The sequence below is a fragment of the Lolium perenne genome, chromosome 4, assembly GCF_019359855.2.
Source record: "Lolium perenne isolate Kyuss_39 chromosome 4, Kyuss_2.0, whole genome shotgun sequence".
NCBI classification, from domain to species: Eukaryota; Viridiplantae; Streptophyta; class Magnoliopsida; order Poales; family Poaceae; genus Lolium; species Lolium perenne.
Window position 1 is genome coordinate 5,026,457 of NC_067247.2, and position 12,695 is coordinate 5,039,151.

The window sequence follows — 12,695 nt, forward strand, 5'->3', positions numbered from 1 at the left end:
TCATGACCCACTCCGGGTCGTCGTCCCGGCGAGCGGCGGTGGGGTCGATGTGGTCGCCGAGGCCGAACTTGCCGATGACGGTGAGGAGGAAGCGCCGCCACTGCGCGTAGTTGCCGGCAGCCAGATCAAGTGTGATGGGCACATGCGATCGGATGGCAACCGTCTGGATCACGGAGGCTGAATGGAGGAAGGAGGTGGCGCGGTGTTGAGGGCGCGGACGACGGTAGGCCGCGGAGAACCGGGCGGCGTGCGATCGGGGGAGTCCGCCGGCGTCACCATGGGATTGTCGAAGGAAGATGCGGAAGCGTGAGAGAGGGGCTGCGAGAAGGGGTTGAGCAGATCCTCCTCTGATACCATGTAAGCAGGGATGGGATTCAACACACTTTGTATTGATATCAACAGGGGTATATATGCCCGTACAAGAGTACACACGATGCAGTTTCAGTTAGTGCAGAAGGTGAGCTCGTGTGAGAGAACGTGGGGAAGGGACGTGCGGTGCCTTTGACTAAATACAGTTAGCACACTGCACGGACACTATGGTTCAACACTTTGGTACCAAGTCTCGGACACAAAACTATAATAACAACGCCAGGATACCCCGCCGGCCGCCACCTCAAATCGTATTCTTCTACTTCTGCACAATAATCCACCCATCGATGGCTGGTGAAGGCACGAGCAGCAGCCGCCGCCTTAGGATCTATGGTCCGGAGTCATTAGCCATATTGCTGGGGCCAGGACGATGAACAGGGAAATCTCCCTGTTTCCTCTTGTATAAGATGTCCATCACTTCGCCTGCAGTTCACAGTATATACTATCAGTCCAGCTAACTTTACTTCAGTCCAGTTGCAGCATGAGAGAATAGTTGCATTATTAAGGCTAGATTTTAGGGCGGCGTGGTCAATTGAAGGTATAAAATTATCAGTAATAGTTCCGATAATTACCTTGTACATGCAGCCAGAGATCAGTAGCGAAGAATCATAGCTAGTTACCTTTGTGAGGGCGTCTCCTTATCCTTGGCACCAATGGCATCGACCAGGTCTTCCTCCTTCCCCTCTGTTTCTCGATGCTGGTCTTGTCCTTGATCTTCCTCAGAACTACTGTCCTAGATGTAGCATGCACTGGCCAGCGAGTTAATAATATACACCTCCTGTTCTCTCTTTCTCAACAGCTTTTCGTCATCATTCCCATGCCAAGTGCACTGAGCATGCCCCAAGCTTTGCTTACTGGAAGACTGACCGAGAAGGCACTGTTAGTGGGAATGATGACTTCGAAACTCCCTCTTCTACATGCAAGAGCTGTTTCATGCACACAACCAGCCAGTCATGCACGAACTGAGGCCGGGGATGTCCCAATTTCGAAAGAAAATGCACATGCAAGAACTGTTTCATGGTGCAGAGACAATCCAAATGCAGAGCAGTGTATCCATCTTTTTTCTCGTGAATGCATTGATGTCATGACCGAATGCCACCATCAGTGGCACCATCTCAAACACCTTGGTGCGCACAACCTGCAACCAGTTGACTAATCTCGTCGAATGCAGGAACAGATTGTTGGGGCTGGTCTCGGCGACACACGCCGAACTAGCCCTCCGGCGGCAAACGCCGCTGCCCTCTCTCTCTCGCACAGGCGGAGGCAGAAGAAGAAGTGGACAACACAATGGAGACAACGCAGAAATTTTCCCGGCCGGCGCACGAACGCCGCCGTGGGCGCACCAACGCCCTAGTCTTTTTTCTTTTCTTCTCGTCACACCCACGGCCGTGTACTCTAGCCCCTTATATAGGCAAGACCTGTGCATAAGCCACTAACACCACCTACACTCACGCACGCACACAGGCAACTACCTGATCCTGCCACTAACTCACGACCTACGTGCACGCACACCACACCAGCCATCCACACATGACCCGGCCAAACACATCGGCCTGCATGGGCTAGCTAACAAACTCCACTAAGCTAGCTAACAACTTGGTCATGGACCTATGCCACTCACGAGCACGCACAGACGCGCGCACCTGACGTGGTTTACTCCAGCATACTCCCCCTAAACCATGACTACGCCGTGCATCCTGACGTATTGGTGTTAACTACTATATATGGGCGAATTCCTGGAATAATTCTCACTCAGCAAATCATAGATTCTGGTACGAATTCGAATTCAGATGCAAGCTGGGGTAATGGGGTTCCAGCCCTGGCCGAAGCCGTGTTCATCCAAGCCCCCTTACATGAACTACAGGACACCTACATATACCAACCCCATCTCCTGGAGATACTGTGGCCGCTTCAGTCACGTAGACGGGCCGGTACTTGGCGGATCCTCGTGCTCCTTCGTGTTGGGCCTGGGCCGTTAGGCAATCCAACAGATGGTTCGCTAACAATCCCCCCTCCGTGAGAGTCTGCTTGTCCCCAAGCAGGTGCTGACGGGAATTGCTGACGGAGCGCTTCAGTGTCCTCCCAAGTTGCCAACGACTCCGGTGAGTTACTCCATTGGATGAGAACCTGGGAGACCGTCGTGGCACCCTTACGGCGGAGACGGCTCTGAAGAATCCTGAATGGTACCTGCAACCCAAAATCATCAGGTGGTAATTGAGCTTGTACCTGTATGTTTGGTCCGAGGAGTTTTTTGAGTTGCGACACATGTATCACCGGATGGATTTTGCTAGAGTCCGGTAATTCCAATCGTTAGGCCACTTTGCCCACTCTTGCTAGCACCCGGTATGGACCAAAGTACTTGTAGGCTAGTTTCTGATTAGGGCGCACTACCACAGAGTTTTGAATATATGGTTGAAGTTTAAGAAATACCATGTCCCCTGGCTCAAATTCCCGGTGAACTCTTTTCTTGTCAGCCGACTGCTTCATCTTGTGTTGAACTCGCAATAGTTGTTGTTTCAGCAATTCAGTAACGGCAGATCTCTCATTCAACCAGTCTTGCAGCTCTGTGATGTGACAAGCATCAGCAGGGACTAACCCAAAGTGACGAGGATGATAGTTGTAAAGCACCTCAAAAGGTGACTTGTTAAGAGATGTATGCCAACTGGTATTATACCAGTACTCGGCTAAGGACAGCCATTGTGCCCAACGGCTAGGACAAGCTTGGGCAAAGCATCTCAGATAAGCTTCCAGCGACTGGTGAACTCGTTCAGTTTGACCGTCCGTTTGTGGATGGTAAGATGAACTCATACGCAACTGAGTATCAGTCAGTCTACAGAGTTCAGTCCAGAAGGCACTCGTGAAAATCCGGTCACGGTCACTGATGATAGATACTGGCATGCTATGGAGCTTGTATATATTGTCTAGAAATAGACGAGCAACAGTAGCGGCCGTATACGGATGGGCGATGGGTATAAAGTGAGCAAACCTGGAAAACTTGTCAACCACAACTAATACACCATCAAATCTGCCAGATTTAGGAAAGCCACTGATAAAATCCATGGACACAATCTCCCAAGCATGGTTTGGAACTGGCAAAGGTTGAAGAAGTCCTGGGTACCTGACGCGCTCTGGCTTGGCGCGTTGGCAGATCAGACATTCCTGGACCGTCCGTTTGACAAATTGCTTCATCAACGGCCAAATGAAGAGTTGCTTCACTCGGCGATATGTGACTGGAAAACCAGAGTGACCGCCTGCAGCACTTGCGTGTAATGCCAAAGTAACTTGTGATTGCAGCTTTGGGTTGAATCCTAACCAAATGCGTCCTTTCTGACGAATGATCCCATCCTTGAGAATATATCCATCCACTCCCGCAGGTGTTACAGCCAGTTTGGCCAATAACTCCAGTGCCTTGGGGTCGTTTTGGTAACCTTTTATGACATCGTCTATCCATACAGGTTGAACTGTAGATATAGCTGCCAGAGAGGAAGGGTGCTTGTTTTTGCGAGACAAAGCATCCGCTGTAGTGTTTTCTGACCCTTTCCTGTACACTATAGAATAGTGGAGGCCCAGCATCTTAGTTAGTGCCTTGTGCTGCCAAGTAGTGTGTAGGTGTTGATCCTGGAGATGGGAAAGGCTGCGCTGATCAGTAACTATGCGAAACTCACCTGACTGCAAATAAGGGCGCCAATGATCCACGGCCATGAGGATGGCCAGATGTTCTTTCTCATAAGTGGATAGGCCTCTAGTTCTAGGGCCTAAGGCTTTGCTGACAAAGGCGAGAGGGTGGCCATCTTGAGTGAGAACTGCTCCAATCCCTGTGTCTGAAGCATCGGTTTCCACTGTAAAGGTTTTACTAAAATCAGGTAGTGACAAAACAGGAGCAGTGATCAAGGCTTGCTTTAACGTCTGAAAGGCACACTCCGTGTCAGTAGTCCAAGCATAGACAACCCCTTTTCTGAGCAAATTGGTGAGTGGTTTGGCAATCACACCATAGTTTTTGACAAATTTCCTATAATAACCAGACAACCCCAAGAAACTCCTCAGTTCCTTGACAGAAGTGGGTGAGGGCCAATCTCTCACAGTTTCGACCTTGGCAGGATCTGTAGAAACCCCTTCAGAAGAAATGACATGTCCTAAATATGCAATGCTTGTTTGAGCAAAAACACATTTTGACATTTTGACTTGCCAGTGATTCTCCCGCAACTTGTTCAAAACCTGATCAATATGCATCAGATGCTTCTCATAGCTAGTGCTGTAGATGAGGATATCGTCAAAGAAAACTAGCACAAACTTGCGCAAAAACTCCTTCAATGTATCATTCATAGCACTGAGAAAAGTTGCTGGAGCTCCAGTGAGTCCAAAAGCCATGACAGTGAATTCATATTGTCCCTGATGGGTAGAGAATGCAGTTTTAAATTCTTCTCTGGGCGCCATTCGTATCTGATGGTAACCAGCCCTTAAATCTAGCTTGGAAAACCAACAAGATCCCGCTAGTTCATCGAGAAGTTCATCAATTACAGGCACTGGGTATTTGCTCTTGACTGTCAAAGCGTTCAGATGCCTATAGTCCACCACAGGACGCCAAGTATGATCCTTCTTTTTAACCAGTATTAGTGGAGAAGAAAAGGCACTGGTACTTATTCGAATGACTCCGCTGGCCAACATTTCTTTGATCTGCTTTTCGATCTCATCTTTCATCTGTGGGGTGTATCTGTATGGCTTCTTGTTGATAGGCTGTGCACCAGGTATTAGAGGAATAAAATGATCACATAGGCGCCGAGGTGGCAAACCTACCGGTTCAGCAAATACAGACTCATACTCCTTGAGAATCTGACGTACTTCCTCTGGTAGCTGTATAGAGTTGTCCTGGGGTTCATGTAGTAGCATTAACTCTACCACGGTAACAGAGAAGTGACTGGAATTGGTGCTTGTTAATGTAATTGTGGCGCCATTGTGCTCAAAAGACATCCATTGTTCTTCCCAGTCCACCCTCATGGGGCTACATTTGGCCAGCCAATCCAAACCTAATATGCCATCATAAGTGCCCAAGGGTAAGAATTTAAACCGAGACTGAAATTCATGCCCTTCACAAGTCCAGGCGCAAGACCTTATTCCCTGATCGCATTGCATTTGTGCTCCATCAGCTATCTTCACCCTCAATGTTCTCCTCAGGGCTACCACATCAGACAAGAGGGGAATGAACTTGCTGTTGAGGAAGGAGTGAGTGCTACCTGAGTCCACCAGGAATTGAACTTGTTGGTTTTGAACAGTAGCAGACAGCTGAAAGGTCAGAGAATTGGGATTTTTGATGATTGTATCAGCCAGCATCAAGTGCACCTCAGCAGAATGTTGAGAACTGGAAGCAGCATCATCATCGGTAGTGTCTAGGTTGAATAATTCTAGCACTTCTTGAAGAACATGCATTTGAACTGTACCCTTGCACTGATGATCTCTTGAATATCTCTCACCACACGTGAAACACTCACCTCTAGCGCGACGGTAAGCACGCAGAGCTGCCCACTTTTCATCAACTGATGTGATACCGTTGGGGCGCACTTCGGGAGTTGTCACTGGAGCATTTGGTGGTGGCGCCGGTAAGGGTAATGAGCGTCTTGGTGGTGCTGGTAGAGTTAGCACAGGTGGAGCAGTTGGTAATTGCAGCCTCTGACGATTCTGTGGTTGAAACTGTCGAACGCCTTCACCCATTTCTTCCTGCAACAAAGCAAGGGAATAGGCAGTATCGAGGTCGCGCGGAGATTGAATTGCAACAGTAGCACGGACATGGTGTTTAAGACCATCGATGAACCTAGTTGTATAATGCATGATGTTTAAATTAGGCTCATATGCAGACAACTGATCGATGAGTTCCGAAAATCTATCCACATAATCAACTACTGTGCTAACTTGATGAATGCTATACAGTTGGCGTAGTAGTGCTTGGTGCTGGTTGCGACCGAAGCGAACTACTAACCACGAACAGAATTCCTCCCAAGTGGCTGTGGGTATTTTTCGCTGCACAGATTGCAACCATCTGGCAGCCACACCTTCAAATTGCATCGTTGCCACTGTAATCCACATCGATCTATGTGTTCCATAAAGAGCGAAATAATCCTCACAACGTTGTTGCCAAAGTTTTGGGCAAGCACCGTCAAAGTGAGGAAAGTCGATCTTAGGAATTGAACGGTGGTGTGTATCATGATCACGGTTGTATGCATGGGACTCATCATGACGACGGTGTGGAGTGCTATCACTAACAGGAGCAGCATGAATAGATCGGGATTGTAACACACCTCTTGCCGGAGGAGGTACATAAACACCAACAGTGTCATGAACCTTCCCCCGGGCAATTTTGTCGTCGCCGAGCCCATCCGGGCAAGCATCACCGTCGCGCGGCGTCAGAGGTGCTGAGGGCGCTGATCCTGGTGTAGGATTGGGCTTGGAGGATCCCTGATCCAGGCGCATCTGGATCACGCCCAGATCTTCACGGATCTCAGTCAGCGCGTCGATGGTGATTTGATGGAGTTCCTGTGTCTCCCGCTTGTGCTCGGCGAGCGCCGCCGCCGACTCCGCCTTCTGGTCGTTGACCAATTTCACCATAGTATCGAAGATCTGCTGCTTGGTGAATCCTTCGACCTCCATCTCCCGATTTCTCGTGAATTGGCGTGTGCGGTGGTGGGTGGGTGGGGGAAAAATTTGATCCAGGGTGGCTCTGATACCAGATTGTTAACTACTATATATGGGCGAATTCCTGGAATAATTCTCACTCAGCAAATCATAGATTCTGGTACGAATTCGAATTCAGATGCAAGCTGGGGTAATGGGGTTCCAGCCCTGGCCGAAGCCGTGTTCATCCAAGCCCCCTTACATGAACTACAGGACACCTACATATACCAACCCCATCTCCTGGAGATACTGTGGCCGCTTCAGTCACGTAGACGGGCCGGTACTTGGCGGATCCTCGTGCTCCTTCGTGTTGGGCCTGGGCCGTTAGGCAATCCAACAGATGGTTCGCTAACAATTGGACACCGGCTGCTCGTCGGCTGTCGCGGGGAACGGCCCTTCTTCTTCTCCAGCGACGCACGCCATCTTCTTTGTCGGCGACACACGCCGAGCTTCTTCGACGACACACGCCGACTCTGCCACCGAGCTCCTCAGCGACACACGCCGAGCTCCTCCATGACGCCATGCCCTGCACGCCTCGGCTCGCGCACACGATCACGCACTGACGTGATCGACGCGGCCGTCCTGCACTCCGCTGGACGCGTTCTCCTCCGGTGATCCGCACGCCCTCGGCTCACGCACATGCCGCGCCCTGGCGCAAGCAACGTGGCCGCTCGAGCTGCCTCACCCACCGCACGAACGGCTTCTCCTCCATGCCGCCGAGCCACTCCGCGCCACCGCAGCCTCTGCGCCACCACGCAGGCCCGCCGTGGCAGCCGCGCTTCCCGCACGCACGGCATGGCCATGCTCCACGGCCTCAGGCCATGAAGGCTCTGATACCAATTGTTGGGGCTGGTCTCGGCGACACACGCCGAACCAGCCCTCCGGCGGCAAACGCCGCTGCCCTCTCTCTCTCGCACAGACGGAGGTAGAAGAAGAAGTGGACAACACAATGGAGACAACGCAGAAATTTTCCCGGCCGGCACACGAACGCCGCCGTGGGCACACCAACGCCCTAGTCTTTTTTCTTTTCTTCTCGTCACACCCACGGCCGTGTACTCTAGCCCCTTATATAAGCAAGACCTGTGAATAAGCCACTAACACCACCTACACTCACGCACGCACACAGGCAACTACCTGATCCTGCCACTAACTCACGACCTACATGCACGCACACCACACCAGCCATCCACACATGACCCGGCCAAACACATCGGCCTGCATGGGCTAGCTAACAAACTCCACTAAACTAGCTAACAACTTGGTCATGGACCTGTGCCGCTCACGAGCACGCACACAGGCGCGCACCTGACGTGGTTTACTCCAACACGGATATGATAATATACTCTCGTTGCAGCACTAGAAATTAGTTTTAACGAAAATGATTAAGAGTTATTGTTGGATTCTTGCACAACATGGTCAGCAGTAGGTGTATGAATGTCAAGAATAGTCCTAATGATCCATTTTTCAACGTGCAGTGAGAGATGAGCATAAAAGAAAATTATATGACCAATTACTTTGGTGAGAATGCTCCCCTCGTCCTCAGATCCGATGACATCAACTGACCACGTCTTGTTTCTCCATCTTCCTGGGCTCCCTCAAAGCTAATGCCCTATTTATCCACACATCATCCATTCTAATTCTCTCACTTCGCTGGTTCTTTTTTCAACACCCCCATGCCATGTCCAGTCAGCATGCATGGACTTACCAATCACCATGCTCAATTCCCACAAGATTGAACAACTCAGGATTCAGGATTATGGCATCGGAAGACACCAAGACGCATAAAGCCACTGACACCAAAGTGACAGTTGAGGATCTGATTAGAATATAGAATTTCAGTCCTGTCCCGCATTAAACAGAAGCTGGGCCAACCCTTCGCGATTACCGCCACCTCAGGTATTTGCTTGGAAAGCACTGCAGGGATAAAGCCCACCGTCGTACACCCCCTCTTGTACAAAAAAGTGGAACAATCAGAGGCTAAAAGAGGGACATGCAAGGTGTTATACTGCATCGCACGGAGATTTCCGGCTTCTTTTATTCTTCCCTAATGCAACATATTCTAGAAATATATTTGGATAGTGATATTATAGAGAGTGGAAAACATGCTTACAGAAATATTATATGTAGCACTAGAGGCAGGCAATGGGGAAAAAATCCTATGAGACCTGGTCTATCTTCTAAGAAATTTAGACCCATCCCAACACACGCCACGTGTCCTGGCAAATCTCAAAGCATCCTTCTTCCCCTTTCTCGGAGGTCTCTTACCAATTTTTCCTCGTCAAAACAACGCTGTATCAAAATTGAAGAAAATCAATCACCCATGAGAACATTCACCAACACCTCTGCAGATGTCAAGCCTTGACAGTCAAGTACTCACGTGCTGCAGGTTGAGTCTAACGGCCAAATAAGTAGCAGCTGTCCACGAATCGACTCCTCCGTACTCCATTAAGCACCAATACATATCCATGGGGGTTGGGTGTTCTGCTTGCCGTGACTGTGGCTTTATCGGTTGGGTTAGGATGACTGGCTAGCCTCACAGTGTTATTTCCAACAGCCGTCCACGCCGCCGCTTTGAACACCGGCAGCTGACGCCACTGTACGGTCCTATTAGATCGCAGAGTCATTGTCCGTCGGCGCGACCCTTGTTAAACTCGTAAGCGTGAAGGTCACTCTGGAAGACGAATGCCTCGCCGGATTATCTTGTGAAGATAGAAGTTGGTTGATAACGGCGCTGATTTGATGAGAAAGAAAATTGGGGAGACTTTGGGGAAGAAGGATGCTTTGAGATTTGTGAGGACACGTGGCGTGTGATGGGGTGGGTCTAAATTGACGAAAAAATAGACCTGGTCTCATAGGATTTTTTTCCCAGGCAATGGAATCAGATGCACAGTCGCTCAAACTTGCTGGTGTGAAGACGTTGAAGCAACATTAAGTGACAGATTTTGGACCGTCTTCTTGTTGAACCGAATGTACGGCACATGGGAAATCTTCGACCAATCTGATCCCCCAGGTTTTAAATTACCTTCCATCTCAAAGTTATCCATAATCAATTCTTGGAGGTTTGCTGGCACAACTCCTTCCAGTGACACTGGTTTTGCAAATCTGATCCCCTAGGTTTTAAGTACTTTTAAGGAGGTAAGTCTGCTTAAAGTAGAAGGGAGTCGTTGAAGAGAAGAACAGAAATCAAACTCGAGTTTTTCAATAGAAACTAACTGTTCAAACCATCCCTCCTGCTCTGTGGTAAGTTGAAGAGCCACCAGAAAAGAGATGCGCAGTGCTCGCACCGAGGGGAGTAAACAATGTCCATGCAACAAGCTGACATCTGTTCTTAGACTAGTAAGGTGAGGTACACCCTGGTCATCCTGTTCACTTGATCTATCTGAAAATTTATTAAGAATGTCGGGACAACCAAGAACATCTACTTCCCTGAGGTTTGGAAAGCTGAGTAACCCATCAATCAAACGTAGCCCTCCACAGTTTCTAAGATACAAAGACTCCAATGACTTCAACTAATGCTCAGAGAGTAGGACTGGATGATCGCAGTAAGACATACTTAATTTTTTGAGACGTTCCAAGAGTTGTCCATATTGTGGCAGTGCTTTGACAAAGTCTCCACAAACTAAAATGTCAAGTTCTGACAGTGAAGACATGAATGGTAGATAAGGCACTTCTTTCAGTGAAGGGCAATTGTGAAGTTCAAACCTTGTGACCTGTGGAAGGAGAAGGCCATGATCATCTTCTGCATGTGACCAGTCTATCCATGATGTCATAGAAGAAACTCTGAAGTTCTCCAAACTTCCAAGAAAACCAAAAGATGTTCCATCAGCATGCTTCACTGACGGTAAGCTATCTAGAGTGAGCTATCTAAGTGAAGGAAATTTTCCAAATGGTGGAAGTACAGATAAAAGTCGGCAGTTTACCACATGAAGGGAGTGAAGTTTTGTGAAGATGTGAGCATGCAACATCCAGGTTGGTAAAGTCGTGTCCCCATAGCCTTCAATCACAAGCTCTTGTAGATTTGAGTGTGGCTGCAGTCCTTCAAGCACTTCTTTGGATACATTTCTCCCCTTCAGCACCACGACTTCAAGGTGTTTCTTCAAAATCATATTGGCATTCTCTGCCTCATGCTTGTTCTTAATAACATTAATATTGTTGATGCAAATTTTCCCAGATAGCTCCTGCATGTTCTTCAACTCATTTATCAAGAATCCATTTCACTTTCTAGCACTAAAGCTCTCCAATTCTTGAAGTTGACTTAGTTGCCCAATACTAGGAACCAAAGAGAGAGTCATAACATCAATATACAAGTGCCTTAACTTGGCAAGCATATTGATACTCTGAGGAATAAAATTGCGGGTATATCCACGGAGGTATAAAACTTGAAGACTGCAAGGGAAATTGCAGAAATTATTTACTCTTGTGAAAGAAAGATCAAGGAACCTCAATTCTCTCATGGATGCAATGTTGGGAAGCATATTTGTCAACACCTCCACATGAGATAAGTCTAACACTCTAATGCTTCTTGACTTGGCTAACATGTTGTCAACAAGATCAGAAATTGAATTACTCTCACAATGACCAAACAACAAGATTGTCCGTAGATTTTTATACTTGCTTAGTTCATCAATATGCAGTTGATTACCAATTTGCAGAGCCAAGTGGCGAGCAGTTGGTAAGTCCTCCGGTCGACCAAACAAACATTTATAATAAGAAGTAATGTAAGACTTGAGATCCTCATGACCTTCAATCAATCCTTCTTCCTGTATAAGAGAATGAATGAGTTTCTTTCTATGTCTGCCATTGTGCATCCATATGGTGCATGGGGCACAACTATATGTAGCTCTAGCTAATTACCTAAAATCATACCCAACAAAATGTGCTCCTCTAGCTCAAATGCTTCCGTGGCAGCCTTGAGGTCGTCCTCGTCCTCCTCCTCCTTCACTTCTGCCGGCTCGGGTGCCTACAAGCTGTGCGCTACGTAGGAGGCAGAGGACTCCTAGACCACCTCGTCCTCATTGGCGTCCTGATGCCCCAGTGCTCGTCCACAAAGAAGGACTGTTGCTGGAGGTCATGCTTTGTATTGAACCACCGGTCACAGAGTAACGAGTCCATGTAGGCCTGGTGACCGCAGAGGTCGGTTTGGAGGTAAGCCCGGCAGCGACGGATATCCCTATGGTGCGCGGTGCAAGATGTAGTCATTGATGTACTGCAACTCTCCAGTGGTCCAAGCTCCAACCAGTTGGGAGGTGGACGTCCTGCCACGTTAAGAGCACCGCCACCTCCTAGTACTCGCGCGTAACCTCGGCCGAGACAATGAAATGGTTCCACACCATCGTTGGCGGAGTGAGGTGGAATGGGAAGGCACTATGGCGATGGCCGGCTGACGACAAGCCTACCTCGTGGCCGTGCTTCACGGGCCAGCATTTACCACATCCCATCAACGAAGTCGGGTAATAATGAAAGATCTAGCACCGTGGGAACAACATGGTTATTCCAGAGCATCCACCTCACCTCGGCCTCCAGCTCCATCGGACAATTATGAACGCCAGCGACACATCGAGAAACAAACCTCGCAACAGAATGGCGACAAGACCAATCTGCCGATCTGAAGGATGGACAAGCACACGTCGCCAACAACTCCAAGACGCCGTCGTGAAGGTGGC

General features: G+C 48.8%; 1 pseudogene; it reads right to left on the reverse strand.

The window, feature by feature from the left end:
- Window positions 1-9,904: 9,904 nt before the first annotated feature.
- On the reverse strand, window positions 9,905-12,561 carry LOC127297683 (putative disease resistance protein At3g14460; annotated as a pseudogene).
- Between the last annotated feature and the right edge of the window lie 134 nt (window positions 12,562-12,695).